The 15,292-nt window shown below is 41.3% G+C and overlaps 1 protein-coding gene across 5 annotated transcripts in view; it reads left to right on the forward strand.

Annotated features, from left to right (window-relative positions):
• LOXHD1 (lipoxygenase homology domains 1) overlaps positions 1–15,292 on the forward strand; it is a 193,563-nt gene that overhangs the window by 163,591 nt on the left and 14,680 nt on the right. The window lies entirely within an intron of this gene.

Consider the following 15,292-nt stretch of genomic DNA (forward strand, 5'->3'; position numbering starts at 1 on the left):
GAGGATCACTTGAGGTCAAGGCTGCAGTGAGCTGTGATTGCATCACTGCACTCCAGCCTGGGTAACAGTGACACCCTGTCTCAAAAAAAACAAAACAAAACAATAAAAAACAAACAAATAGAAACCTTTTTGAATTACTGCAGCAAAAGCACTTTATTGCTCCTCTTTTTACAACCAAGTAATATTGAGACCCAGTGAGGTTTGAATGTCTTACTTGGAACCACACAGCAAGGAAGGGAAACAGCCATCACCCAAACCCAGGACTTCTGATGCCTGTTCTAATCCACCGTTCTGTGTGCCAGCCCATCTTGCCAGCCACCATTCTGCACCCTCACCAGCCACTGTGTCAGGTGGTCAAAAAGAAGATGAGGTGATGAAAGGCAGCCTCTTTATCTCTGTTTGCTACACCCCCCAATATCAGGGTGTGTCCGAGGTAGTCTAGTCCAGAAAAGCATGCAGTGGAAGGGAACTCTTCTTCCTCACTTGATCATTCAAGTGGCATTATGAGTTTGTGGAAAGAAACATACTTTCAAATCATGCTCAAACATCCTTAATGCACCTCTCCTCTTTCCCAAGATGAAAACAAAGCAAAGACCCCTGAGTTTTTTTCCCTCCCTCTCATCATCCATTCTGATTGTCTTAGGACTAGCAGCAGGTTTCCCAAGTCTGGTTGAATAACAGTAGCCATAATCATTAGGACCATCTCCTGCCCCAGACACTTCACAAGATCAGGATGAGATCTTCCCATGACACTCAACAGTGATCATGAAGTCAAGACAAGTGTGAAAGCATTGAGCCACATTCTGTGTATCTTCACAGGCCTAATTAGAGGGATTTGACAGATCAGATTAGTAAGGGTGGCAGGCATGGGGGTGTGGAAGGTGGGGACAAGGTCTGTCTACCCTAACTTGCTTGTCTACAGTCCCTCCTGTTAAAGTGCCTAAACCATTGTTTAGGAAGTATGTTCCCAGAAACTATGTCCCTGCCTTAATCAGAAAGAATCACATTATGTCTGTGGGCTTCCAACTCTCTGTCTGGCTACCAGCACACACTGGCAAGACGTCATTGCCGTTGAGGATAGGAATCATGCCTTATTCATCTCTATCTTCAAAACTGCCTATAACAGCGCCTGGAGCATAGTGAGGACTTAATAAATGTTAGTTTAATTGAGACTCCCCCCGAGAGCTGAGAAATACCAGGTCTTTTAATCCTGTTCTGCCATAACCTCTATCTCAGAAATAGCAGAGACACCAAAGGAATTAGAACCCTGAGAAGGAAGAAGTGGTATCCCCCAGGAGCCTGAGCCCTTCCTCTAAGGCTCACTATGAGACCAGAAGCATGGGGTTCCCTAACATCTTCCCAGTCAGCCCAGAAAACTGGAGAAGGAAGAATTTCATGTAGACTACAATGACCCCACTTTTCCATGCCAGGGCCATTTACAATATGGGCATTTTATTCATGAGGGGTGAGAGTGGAGAATATAGCCAGAAAGACTGAGGATGCTGTGTTAAGGACCATACTCTGTAGAAATCACTCAGCAGTCTTGGGGCACAGGCAGAGGCAAGAGGAGCTGTCCACGGTTCTGACTCCTCTGGCTTGTCTCAACTCTGGACTCCACAAGCTGATCCAGGTTCTTCCCTTGGTGACTATTTTCAACCTGGCCTGCTACAAATATCCAGATGCTTGACAAGATGCTCCAGATTACCATGCATTCCACCCCCAGTTCACAGCAATAAAAGGTAGAGAGTTGCAGATCCAAGATCAGAGCTCATCTCTGCTTCCTGTCTGCAACTCCATCTTATCCAAATCTGAACTCCACCTGATTAACCCCTTTCTTCCCTGGATGGCTTCCCCTGTTGCTGCTATACCTTCTGTCTCAGCCTGTTTCTTTAGGATGAACCTTCCAGAGTCCTTTCGGCCATTCCTGCCTGCATGTTGTACCCTTCTTTCCAAACTATCTAGGAAAGTAAAGGCTCATATATTTGAGAAGAAGGTTTAAAAAGTCATGTAATTACATTTCAGGAGTCAGGAATAATGATTGTCTTCAGTGACATGCAAGTTTCCCCCTTTCTTGTTTTCATCCTCCTACCTGACGTGTCCTCTCCAGAGACAAAATGAGCAGTCCAGGTCCTTTGCAGGCCTAACAGTTCCCTCAGTTTTAATATTTATTTCAGTTAACAAACCAATTACAGCTGGCTCTCACTATTCACAGTAGTTATGCCCTATAATGTTGCTGTGAACTCTGAATAGGCAAACATTGAACCATTGCTTCTGCAGGAAGCGCAGGGTTAGGTTCCTGTGAGCCTCTGATCACAACATTTTCACCAACTGATCAATAGATAACCTTGTTTTAGAAATGGGGAAAGGATTCCCTATTTAATAAATGGTACTGGGAAAATTGGCTAGCCATAAGTAGAAAGCTGAAACTGGATCCTTTCCTTACTTTTTATACGAAAATTAATTCAAGATGGATTAGAGACTTAAATGTTAGACCTAATACCATAAAAACCCTAGAGGAAAACCTAGGTAGTACCATTCAGGACATAGGCATGGGCAAGGACTTCATGTCTAAAACACCAAAAGCAACGGCAACAAAAGCCAAAATTGACAAATGGGATCTAATTAAACTAAAGAGCTTCTGCACAGCAAAAGAAACTACCATCAGAGTGAACAGGCAACCTGCAGAATGGGAGAAAATTTTTGCAATCTACTCATCTGACAAAGGGCTAATATCCTTTGATATGAGTTCTTTGAGTTCTACAAAGAACTCAAACAAATTTACAAGAAAAAAACAAACAACCCCATCAAAAAGTGGGCAAAGGATATGAACAGACAGTTCTCAAAAGAAGACATTCATACAGCCAACAGACACATGAAAAAATGCTCATCATCACTGGCCATCAGAGAAATGCAAATCAAAACCACAATGAGATACCATCTCACACCAGTTAGAATGGCAATCATTAAAAAGTCAGGAAACAACAGGTGCTGGAGAGGATGTGGAGAAATAGGAACACTTTTACACTGTTGGTGGGATTGTAAACTAGTTCAACCATTATGGAAAACAGTATGGCGATTCCTCAAGGATCTAGAACTAGAAGTACCATATGACCCAGCCATCCCATTACTGGGTATATACCCAAAGGATTATAAATCATGCTGCTATAAAGACACATGCACATGTATGTTTATTGCGGCACTATTCACAATAACAAAGACTTGGAATCAACCCAAATGTCCATCAGTGACAGACTGGATTAAGAAAATGTGGCACATATACACCATGGAATACTATGCAGCCATAAAAAAGGATGAGTTTGTGTCCTTTGTAGGGACATGGATGCAGCTGGAAACCATCATTCTCAGCAAACTATCGCAAGAACAGAAAACCAAACACCGCATGTTCTCACTCATAGGTGGGAACTGAACAATGAGATCACTTGGACTCGGGAAGGGGAACATCACACACCGGGGCCTATTATGGAGAGGGGGGAGGGGGGAGGGATTGCATTGGGAGTTATACCTGATGTAAATGACGAGTTGATGGGTGCTGACGAGTTGATGGGTGCAGCACGCCAACATGGCACAGGTATACATATGTAAGAAACCTGCACGTTATCCACCTGTACCCTAGAACTTAAAGTATAATAAAAAAAATTTTTAAAAAAATAAAAAAAATAGATAACCTTGTTTTATGTGTATTTCTGTTTAAAGACACCTTAGTATTTACTGTTTATTCATTAACATTGAACTCATGACCAACAGCACTATAACTCATGCCTGAGTGAAGCTTATCTAACATGTATCGTTTCTGGAAGGCACACTCCAGCCTTCTTGCATTTAGAAACACTAAATAGCACTTCAGCTTGAGTATCAAACACTATGTTTGAGGGCCATTTTAAAACAATAAACTCACTAATAAATAGCACAAAAATGTGAAAACATGGCACTAAATAGACCATGAACAGGACAATTGTTTATGGCATGAAAGATGAAACAAGAAGGCAGTGTTGCCTTGTTCAGCCTCAGCTGAGAACATGTGCATTTGGCAACTAAAATTTTTTGCCACTCTGCATATGTCCACAAATGACCACATGAGTATTAATTTAGGGTTACAAATAAATTTTGGCAAATAGCCAAATCCACAAAGATGGAACATGTGAATAATGAGTATTAACTATATATCTATTGAGTACTTACTGTCAGGCATTGTGTTCAGTGCTAGGGACAGAGTAGGGAGCAGCAGACAAGATTCCAGTCATCAGGATGACCTTCTAGCAAAAATTACATGTATTAAACAAGTAATTAATTTAAAAAATGATGTGCCTCTAAAATGGAGGTCCACAGGATGCTAGTCCGAGGACTCAGAGAAAACCCCCCTGAAGACGGGATATTTAAGCTGAAACCTCAGGAATGAATAGGAGGAGCTATTAGGTGAAGTGTGGTGTTTGCTAAAAATGAAGGAACACATGTGAGGTAGAGTGAATAGCAAATATAAAAGCCCTAAAATAGGAAAAAAAATCTTGATATGTGCCAGAAACTAAAGAAAAATCCAGAATGACTACAAAATAGGGAATAGGGGTGGGAGCTACAATATAGATAGGAACCAGGCCATGCATAATGTTATAAGCCATATCAAGGATTGGGTTTTTATCCTGACTGTACTGAGAAGCCATCAAGGCATCTCAAGAACAGGAATCACTCAGAGAAGATCATTCTAGTGTCTGTGGGAGATAGGTTAGATGGAGAAGAAAATAAGCTTCAAAAGATGATTAGGAAATTGGTGGGAGAATGTCTTGCAATATGATGATGGCAGTGGGGATGGAGAAAAAGCAGACAGATCTGAGAAATATTTAAGGCAGAGGACTTGTTAAAGGTTTGCCTGAGAAGACTTGAACAAGAATGGTGAGGATGCTGGAGAACTTTCTTCATCCTGATGAGTTTAATTTGAAGGCCTGAGTGACATCTAAGGGGTGATGTCCAGTAACAGTGGGGTCTGGACCTCAGGAGGAAAGCTAGTTGGGAGACTGATCTGAGATAGTAATCTAAAAGGTGTTAGTGCAGAGAGAGTAGTGAAGTCATCAATAAAGAGTGAATAAGAGAGTCTATGGAGAAAGTGAAGCTTGAGGAAAGCAAGGGTGGTATAGAACAGATTCCTGAGAATTTCAACATTTGAGGTGAGACGATGGAAAAAAAAGGAAGAGGAGGGGAAGGAAGAAAGGAGGAGAAGGAATTACCTCCATCTTTTGTACTTCCAAAGTGGGATGTGCCTAGAGAGGAAACTGACATCTGGGGAACACTGTAATGCTGAAAATTGTTCACTGGCCATGAAATCCCAAGATGCAGTGTGTCAGTTCCCTACTCCATAGTTTCCTGGGCATAAATTTAATAGAGGAAACATGAGGCCTCATTTGCCTCCAAATAGCAAAGCAATTCAAAATATTTAAAATGTTTATTTCTCCCTAGCAAATTTCTAGAATCCTTTGCTTAAAAATGTCATTACACAGCCAAATATTTAAGCCACTGTATGTAACTGGGAGAAAGGAAGGGGTGATGAACAGCTTTCTGTAATTTGTGGATTTATGTTTATTAGACAAAAATGTTCCTCATTGCTTCCTCCCCCTGACACACACACACACACACCCACACACACACACACACACACACACACAGACACACACAAAGTCAGGAAATCTTTTTCACCTAGCCTCACTCTCTCTGCTCTCTGGTCCTTTTTGTAATGTGGAATTGTCTTTATTCCTGACTATTCTGACCCATCCAAAGAATGGCATGGTACATTCAAGCTTTCAAAAACTAGGGTCTCTCTAAGATTAGCTATTTTCATTCAAAAAGTTTTCTTTGTTATTCTCTCTCTTCTTTTTTCCTAGATCTCTAAACTTTCATTCCAGCCCTTATTTAAATTTCACCTTGCATGAAGTAATTTACATCTTTTGCCCAAGCTAACAGACATTCACAGATACCCAAGAGATAACTTTGCACCTGCAATTCCCTTCCCCTGCTAAATTCTTACGCATCCTTCAAAATCCAGATTAATATCACCTTCTCCATGAAGCTCCCTGATTATCCCAAATGAAGTTAGATGCTCCTACCCTGTGCTCCTAAACTTCTCTGCTCATACCTCTATATCTAGCACTCACAATGCTGAATTGTAATTGTCTTGCCAGTCATAATTGGCAGACTTTTGAGTCTCTCAGGGGTAGAAACTTTGATTCACATTTGTATGCCGAAAGACTGGCATTTAGTAGGTATTTAACAATTATGTACTAAATAAATAAATTGATGTTGAACATCAGTTTGTAGCAGTTTCTGAATCCTAAATAGATGGCTCCAGAATTCTGTCCTTTTCTAGACTTCCACATATATATCTTTCTCCCCTGTAGGTGATTGAGGGGTTTCTAGATGCAGCAATTATATCAGACACACTTGTTAAAGCATTTGTAATTATCCAAGGGTAGGTGTTATGGGTGAAATAGTGTTCCCCATCCACCAATTTCTTCTTCACCAAGAACCTCAGAATGTGATAATATTTGGAAATACGATCTTTGCAGATAGACTTAATTAAGAATCTTGAGATGAGATCACCATGGATTTAGAATGGGCCCTAAATCAATGATGACTTGTGTCTTTATAAAAAGATGAGAGAACATGGAAAGATGCCAAAACAAGAGCATGTGAAGATGGAGGCAGAGATTGGAGCTGGAGATAGCAGTAACAAGCTGAGGAGCACCAAGGATTGCTGGGAGCCACCAAAGCTAGGAAGATACAAGGAAGGATTCTTCTCTAGAGCATTCAGAGAGAGAATTGACCTGCTGACACCTTGACTTCAGACTTCTGGGCTCCAGAACTCTGAAAGAATAAATTTCTGTTATTTTAAGCCACCAAGCTTGTGGTAATTTTTTTGATGGCCTAGGAAAATAATACGGTAGGTAAAACCTTCTGGGGAAGAGTAAAGACTTTCCTAGGGTCTCAATATGAACAATCTGCCTCAGGATTTGCTACTGGGTGGAAAATGTCAAGGCCACTGGACCCAGATAAAACTCACCAAATCAGAGTGCAGTCCCATCTGAGAGCCTAGAGTCAGCAGGGTTTAACTGCAGTAGCTTAAGCCTTAGCAAGGCTGGGTGGCCCAGAGTCCTAACACTAAAGTTGGTGTCAAGTAGTGATCTGTTTAGCAAGACCATTGCTCCTAACTTTTACAACTGGTGTCTCCACAGCCCTGAAATTAGTTTGGTAATAACTGGGGCACAGAAACCAATTATTCCCCTAGGCATGAAAAAGAGAGGAAACCCACACCTGAAAGGCATTGTAGATTATTTTCTGATCCCACTCTGCAATTGTCATTTATTTCCAGCCACAGAGACCTCTGCCTTGTGACCTAACTCCCACCGTGCATTCTGCCATGATTATATCTGCCTGTCTGTGGTTTAGAAGCTCTCTTATGTCCTCACTTCCTCACTGAAAGTTCTTCCTATTGCCCTGCCTTGCTTGAGCCCACTCCCAGAACAGTCGACATATCTGAAACTACATGTGTATTCTGTCTCTTTCACTTGAGCGTTCACTCCACAGGTACCATCGTCTTGTTCATGTTCTTTCCCTAATGCCTATCACATTGCCTATAATGTAATAAGGACATAATATATTTTTGTATAATTTAATTATACTTATACTTCTCTTTCAGACCCTTCCCTGTCTTTTCATGCTTCAGTTATAGGGAACTCAGTTTTCCCCAGAATCAGTGTTCCTTGTGCCTTAGTGCTTTTTAAAAAAGTTGAGTCCTGGCCATGAAACTCAGACTCATGACTAAGTCCTCCAATGCCAGCTGCCCCTCCTCCCAGACACTAATTGCACACATATCCAGACTTTCTCAGTTTTCTTGATGCATTTTTCTACCATGCAGAAACGTGACTCCAATCAGCCAATTCCTTCCATCTCGTCACGGTCAAAATATGAAAGAGGCGGGTTCAGCACCGTGGACAGTTCTAAACCACCCCAACCTTGTGACTAGTTACTATTGTTACTCAGATGCTAGCCTTTCCAAAGAGCTTGACACCCCACCCCACCACCACTTTGAATAGCAAAAGACTATTTGATTGCCTTGGACCCATAATGGCTCTTGGATTTAAAGAAATCCTGAGTGGTTGATGAGATCCTCTTCTCCTTGTAGGCAAAGAAGTGGCCCTCCTCCCCTTCAACAGACATTGGGTCTGAAACCAGGATAATATCACTGGTAGGTTTTCAGGTTCATCAAGAAAAGGAAGATTTCTGTATCCTTATTTTTTTATTTTATTTTTGAGACAGAGTCTCACTCCGTTGCCCAGGCTGGAATGCGGTGGGGCCATCTCTGCTCACTGCAACCTCCACCTCCCAGGTTCAAGTGATTCTTCTGTCTCAGTCTCCCGAGTAGCTGGGATTACAGGCGTGTGCCACCATACCCAGCTAATTTTTGTATTTTTAGTAGAGGCGGGGCCTCATCATTTTGGCCAGGCTGGTCTCAGACTCCTGACCTCAAGTGATCCACCCGCCTCAGCCTCCCAAAGTGCTGGGATTACAGGCATGAGCCACAGTGACTGACCTTTCTGTATCCTTATTGAGCCCATGTGGTTGAAATACTAGGTTTAGGAGAGGGACAGAGAGGACAGACAGGTTTTGTGTCCAACTTCCTTTTAATGGTAACTTTCTCCTCCAGGGATGGAAGTTTAAATGTTAATACAAAGATGGCTAAACATGTCCTTAGCCTCTCTCTATGCCACACTTTTTATGTTTATTTAAAATTTTTTTCCAGATACCTTATACTTCCCTTGCATAGACATTTATGAGGAAAAATATATTTTGTTTGAGAGTCTTCTACAATAAAGATGGGGATTTCTGAACAAATACCATATAAATCAGATGACAAATGCTTAGTTAACTTAAAGCATAGCAATCTTCTCTTTCTCTGAATCTACCTTTCAACCATTTTTGTCTATTCAATAGTTCTTTTTTAGTGAAAAATTTTAAACATGCACAAAAATGAAGGGAATAGTGTAATAAACTTCCACATAGCCATCACCCAAGTTCAAGAATTATAAATTATTGATTCAAATTTGAACTATTGAAATTTGTCACATCAGCTTCATTTTTCATACTTTTATTTATTCTTTTTGGTTGCTGGGGGATATAAAATCAAATCCTAAACTTCATGTCATGTCACCCCAAACATAGTGTGTATTTATTTATTTATTTATTTATGGAGTCTCACTCTGTCACCTAGGCTGGAGTGCAGTGGTGCCATCTCGGCTCACTGCAACCTCCGCCTCCTGGGTTCAAGCGATTCTCCTGCCTTAGCCTCCTGAGTAGCTGGGATTACAGGTGCGCACCACCACATCTGGCTAATTTTTGTATTTTTAGTAGAGACAGGGTTTCACCGTGTTGGTCAGGCTGATCTCTTTTTAAAATGAACATTTTCTTACAAAATTACACCACCATTATCATACTTAACAATGATTTATTTGTATTGTTCAATTTCCACTCCATGACGAATTTTCCCAATACTATGTAATATATAAATTTTCTTAATATTGTGTATGGAATATATGGAAAATAAGTAAATTTCCTCAGTACTGTATACTGAGTAAGTTTGTGAGGAATACAATGTATTGAGGAAATACTGTTTATGGATGTAATATGAAGTACACAGAAGTCCCATTATTATTGGTGCTAACATTGAACAGTGGATATAGGGACTGCCAGCCTGACTACTCCACTATAAACTTTCCTCATAACTCTTCATCTAGTGGACTCATCCAGCGATGATCAATTAGGGTTACAAATGGTGATTTTCTAATTCTTTCATTTCTTATTCATTTAGTAGCTAGAATTTTTCTGTTAAAAAATCTCTCAGGCTATTTGATTACCATAAAATATAGTTCATAGAGGAAAATCAAGACAAGTGATTAATTCTCCATAATTCCAATTACCCACATAGCTTTTATAATACTGAACAAATTATAACCAGAGTATTTATTTTCTAAATTATCTTGTTCTTCATGCCTTCTTTGGTTAAATTAAGGCTCTGAGGAAAGAAAGAATTGATGTGTTTTCTTTTGAAAAATATAAATTCATAGAAATATTAGGTTGGTGCAAAAGTAATTGCAGTTTTTGCCAAAACCACAGTGACTTTTGCACCAGCCTAATATAAAGAACCTCAGAAGTCATCTATTTCAATCCCCACATTGTACAAGTAAGGATACTGAGGCGTGGGGATATTATAATGTGTTCAGTTCGGTGGATATGCTGAGACTGCAACCTGATCTGCCAGATTCCAGAGTGTTGCTCTAGGTGACCTCTTAGATAACGTATGTGAAAAAGTATTTGTGGAAAAATAATAGCTAGATTCTCATATTCATACACAGCTAGGGCTCTGTGATGGTTCCATATCTTACTTCACACCATTTATTGATCTTACTAAAGAAATGTGAGTTGCCTAGATGAATCCTTAGCTTGCCAAAGATTATTTTCAAGAATGGAGTTGCTTGGTGAAGAAAATTATCTCCCTACCTGAGAAGAATTTTTAGTGGTTTGTGCTGGAGCAAAGAATTGACAGTTCACTTTAGAAAGTAAAAATCATTGATCAATTCTATGTTTATTGAATGCTAAGTCCATACCACTGTGAAACAATTAAGAGCTCCTAAGATATGATTCTCCTCCCCTAAAATCTCACTAGAGAAGTCAGGCATACACATAATACCAGCCACAAAAGTTAGGGCATAGTCATGACCTGAATAGCAGAGATTTCTCAAGATGTCTGTGCTCATGGCCAAGAGAATGGACAAGCAAAAAATACTGAGAACCTGGGGATTTTGGAGGACCTTGCAGAGGAAATGAGGTCTAAATTTTCCAGAGGACAATAGGCAGGTATTTAAAGCAAGGGAAAGCTGGGTGCCATAATGAGAAGAGAGGAAATGCCAAAGGGATGCTTAAATCCATCTCACTGCAATAAGGGATTTGTAAAAGGGCTCTTCCTTGATGAGGTGATTGGAGTCAGGCTGAAGAAGGCCCTAAATATGTAAACACAGAGTTGGGCCCTTTTGTCCCATCAGATGTGGAAAGCCACTGGGGAACCACAGGCAGGAGATGGCGTGATGAACTCTAGGGAGCAGCTGCCAGTCTCGCTCCCATCCAGAGACTGCCATCTCTTGCCTGAAAAGATGGAACCTTACACTGGTTCAGAGTTTCTAGGCCTTTTTCTTAAAGAAAACTTTGAAAAATGTGGCATAAAATAATCAATTCTACTGGAACAGGCCAGCCCCCACTCACTGCTAGGGCTTTGAATTCTTTTTCCCATCCACTCTTAAAACTTCACCATTAGAGCCATTCTTCCCTATTCAATAATAGTGCACACCCATGCTGCAATAAACACTTATTTAATAATATGCCAAGCACTGTTCTAGGCATTGAAACATAGAGATGGATAGGTTACAAAAGGATCCTGTTCTCGAGGGGCTTACAACCTAGTGGAAGAAGACAAACTATACAATATATGAGAAAACAAAAACAAACTTATTTCAGATTGTGAAGTGGGCATGTCATGATTGACAGCAAGTAATTGGGGATTAGGAAGCTTCTGCAAATAGGGTTGTTAACAAAGTCTTTCTCAAAGACAGAATATTTGATCTGACACCTCAGTGATGAGATGGTGTTGACATTCAGAGCCTGGGGAATATAGTTCCAAACAGACCAAATGGCAGATGCAAAGTTTCTAAGAAAAGAGAGGGCTTCATATATCAAGGGATAAAAAGGAGGCCAGTGTAGGTGGAACAGAGTAAGTGAAGTTGTGAGTACTATGAAATAAAATCAGAGGAGTGGAAAAGGACCAGATCATGTCAATCCTAATAGTCCTTGGTGAGCAGTTTGCATTTTATTCTGACAGTGATGAGAAGCCATTGGGGGGTTTTATATGGAGAAGTGAAAAAATCTGATTTATCATTTTAAAAGATAACTATAATGCGTGTGGAAAGATATTAATTATAGCATTGTGTGTAGAAGTACAAGTCTGGATACCAACTAACTAACCATCAACAAGGACAAGATAAATAATTTGGTGGCATGTGCATTCAATGAAATACCAGGAAAATATGAAAAAGAATGTCAGTATTTATATTTTGATATAGTTTGTGAGTAAAAGGTGTCAAATAGTGTGGAGTGTTTGTTACTTTTGTGTAAAAAAATAAAGTAGAACCCCAAAAAAGAAGACTTTGTAAAGCAACGGATTATTTGTCAATTTCAGATGGTTCCTTCTTGGTCCACTGATATGGCTTGGCTCTGTGTCCCCATCCAAATCTCACCTTAAATTGTAATAATCTCCAGGTGTTACAGGCAGGACCAGGTGGAGATAATTGAATTGTGGGTGTGGTTCCCCCATGCTGTTCTTGCGATAGTGAGTGAGTTCTCACAAGAGCTGATGGTTTCATTAGGGGCTTCCCCCTTTGCTTGGCCATCATTCTCTCTCCTGCCACCCTGTGAAGAGTTGCCATCTGCCATAATTGTAAGTTTCCTGCGGCCTCCCCCACCATGCAGAACCATGAGTCAATTAAACCTCTTTTCTTTATAAATTACCCAGTCTCAGTTATTTCTTCACAGCAGCATGAGAACAGATTAATACCTCCGCTAAGGCCAGGTAGGATATCCACCATGTGGCTAGAGCTGGACACTCAGCCATTGCTGTACCTGTGACTCCATCTACCCATCTACTATCCTGCTGTCATCACTAGCAAAAACCAGACACATGACATCAGCCTGCCAGAGCCACCTGTTCCCAGTTGCATGTTTGATAGGTTCTTAGTGGGAGAAAGTCATGGTAAGATCCCTGTCAATCACACCCAAAATTTCCAAAACAAGGCAATTAAGTGAGCAGCAAGCACAAAGCTCATGGAAGGAGTTTCTCTGAAGAGTTCTAATTTGAAAATTGTGGATGGGGTCAGACAATGCCAGTTTTTGAGAGGACGGGGAAAGGGGGCCACAGTGGGAAGAGAGGCAGCCTGCCACTGAGCACCAGGGCAACCCAGGCCAGACAGGCTCCTACTTTGGTTGTCTTCATCCATGCAGTGGGGGCAATGAATTATATGTGGGTAAAGGTAAAGCCATCCCAGAATCCACCCTTCCCCTTAGCTCACTGATTTTCTCTGTCACCATTCTGGCTGGAGCCCAGGAAGTGTAATTCTGTAGTGAAAACCATGTGGGGTATAGAGCACAACAAATGGTGCACTCCAGCAACAGAAACAATCTCGTGATGGCCCATGTCTCCAGGTAATGCCATCCTCCTCCACTAGCATACTCATGCACACACTTACGCATGCAATCACATGTTCAAACTTCCCATTGATTTCCTATTGCCATGATTCTGTAGAAAGACCTCCCTGACTCTGGTCCTGATACATTGAATCAGTAGTTCTCAAGGTGTCACTTTAGGACCAGCAGCATTGACCTCACCTGGGAGCTAGTTAGAGATGGGCATTCTTGGACCCCACCACAAACCTACTGAATCAGAAACTCTGGGAGTAGGGCTCAATAATCTATAGTTTAACAAACCCTCCAGGTGATTGTGATACAGGCCCAGGTTCTCAGTCTTGGTTACACATTGGGATCACCTGGAGAGCCTTAATGACTACTGATGCCTAGGTCCCACTCCAGAGGTCTGTAGCAATCAAACTGTGTAAGAGCTGGATAGTAGAATCTCTGTGTGTGTGTGTGTGTGTGTGTGTGTCTTCTGTCACACACACACACTCACACACAGTGAGGATGAGCGGTGGGAGGAGGACAAAAACTCTTTCACCTGGACACCTTCCAATAGAATCAACAACTTACCACCTTTTTCTCTGCCTTCTTCTTTACCTGTCTCTTCCTTCCTATATTCCACTCCAGAAGTGTTTGAGCACTGCTTCAGCAGGTCTTCTCTGCCTCATTTCCAGACTGCATGCATTGAGGCTTGCTAAGTAGTTTAATCTTGGAGAGCTAGCAGTCGCACTGGAAGCGGAAGGTCTCATCTTCATGACACTATCAGGAAGCATCTCAGAAAGCAGCCATTTTGCAAACTTACAGGTGGAATTGGCCCTAATGTAGAAAAATTGAAAGATTAATTGAGTTAAAAAACAAATTTTATCGTTAAAATAACTTACTGCTAGGTGTGGTGGCTCATGCCTGTAATCCCAGCACTTTGGGAAGCTGAGGTGGGTGGATCACCTGAGTTCAGGAGTTTGAGACCAGCCCGACCAACATGGAGAAACCCCGTCCCTAATAAAAATACAAGATTAGCCAGGTGTGGTGGTGCATGCCTGTAATCCCAGCTACTCGGGAGGCTGAGGTAGCAGAATTGCTTGAACCTGGGAGGCGGAAGTTGCAGTGAGCCGAGATCACACCATTGCACTCCAGCCTGGGCAACAAGGGTAAAACTCCGTCTCATAAATAAATAAATAAATAGATAGATAAATAAATAACTGACCACTGTTTAACTCAACAGAAGTGTTTTAAAATTTAGCTTAACTCTATTGGTGCTGTTTTCCACTTCAGTGAAGACCTGTGTTTATAAAACATAAGTACTTTTTCAACCTGGAATGATGCTATACTAGGACCACCAATGTGTATTCCCTGCTGAGCCTTAACTTGTGTCCCCTGTGATTTGGGTGACTGCAAATGTCGTCTATCTTTTTGTGCCTTGTTGTGCTTTAAGACTCTTGGAGTTTCCTTGTGGACATATAATGAGCAGCAAGTAACCTGCCAAACCACGGAGATTTCCTCCTGCATGGGGTCCTTTGGTTCTAAGGGTTCTCAAGGACTTTGAAGAGAAGAGAGTAACTGAACCAGTGCATAGTATAAAGAGCATGCAGCTGTCACATGCATGCTATTTACACCGTGCAGGCAAGTGCACATCAATTCATATTTGATAGCTGTGCTATGGTGGGCACACTTCCGAGGGAAGCCCTGCCAATTATAACAAGGGCAGCTATGTGTTCAATATTAGCAACATACCCAAAAGAAATAGCAGCTTTGGATTTGTTCTACGATTGTTGAACAGCTTAGCCAAGTCATGACACATTCATTCATTCAGCATTCATTGAGCAACTGCTACTTGCCAGTCGTTACACTAGGCATGAGAGAAACGAAAACAAGTAAGACCTACTCACTGCCTTCAAGAGCTCATGGCCTGGAGGACGAGACACATGTAAATACTGACAACATAAGGTGGTCAGGGTGTGGCCACGGCAGATGCAGGGGTCTATAGGAGCATGGAGAACAC

The sequence above is a fragment of the Mandrillus leucophaeus genome, unplaced genomic scaffold, assembly GCF_000951045.1.
Source record: "Mandrillus leucophaeus isolate KB7577 unplaced genomic scaffold, Mleu.le_1.0 Scaffold189, whole genome shotgun sequence".
Lineage (NCBI taxonomy): Eukaryota > Metazoa > Chordata > Mammalia > Primates > Cercopithecidae > Mandrillus > Mandrillus leucophaeus.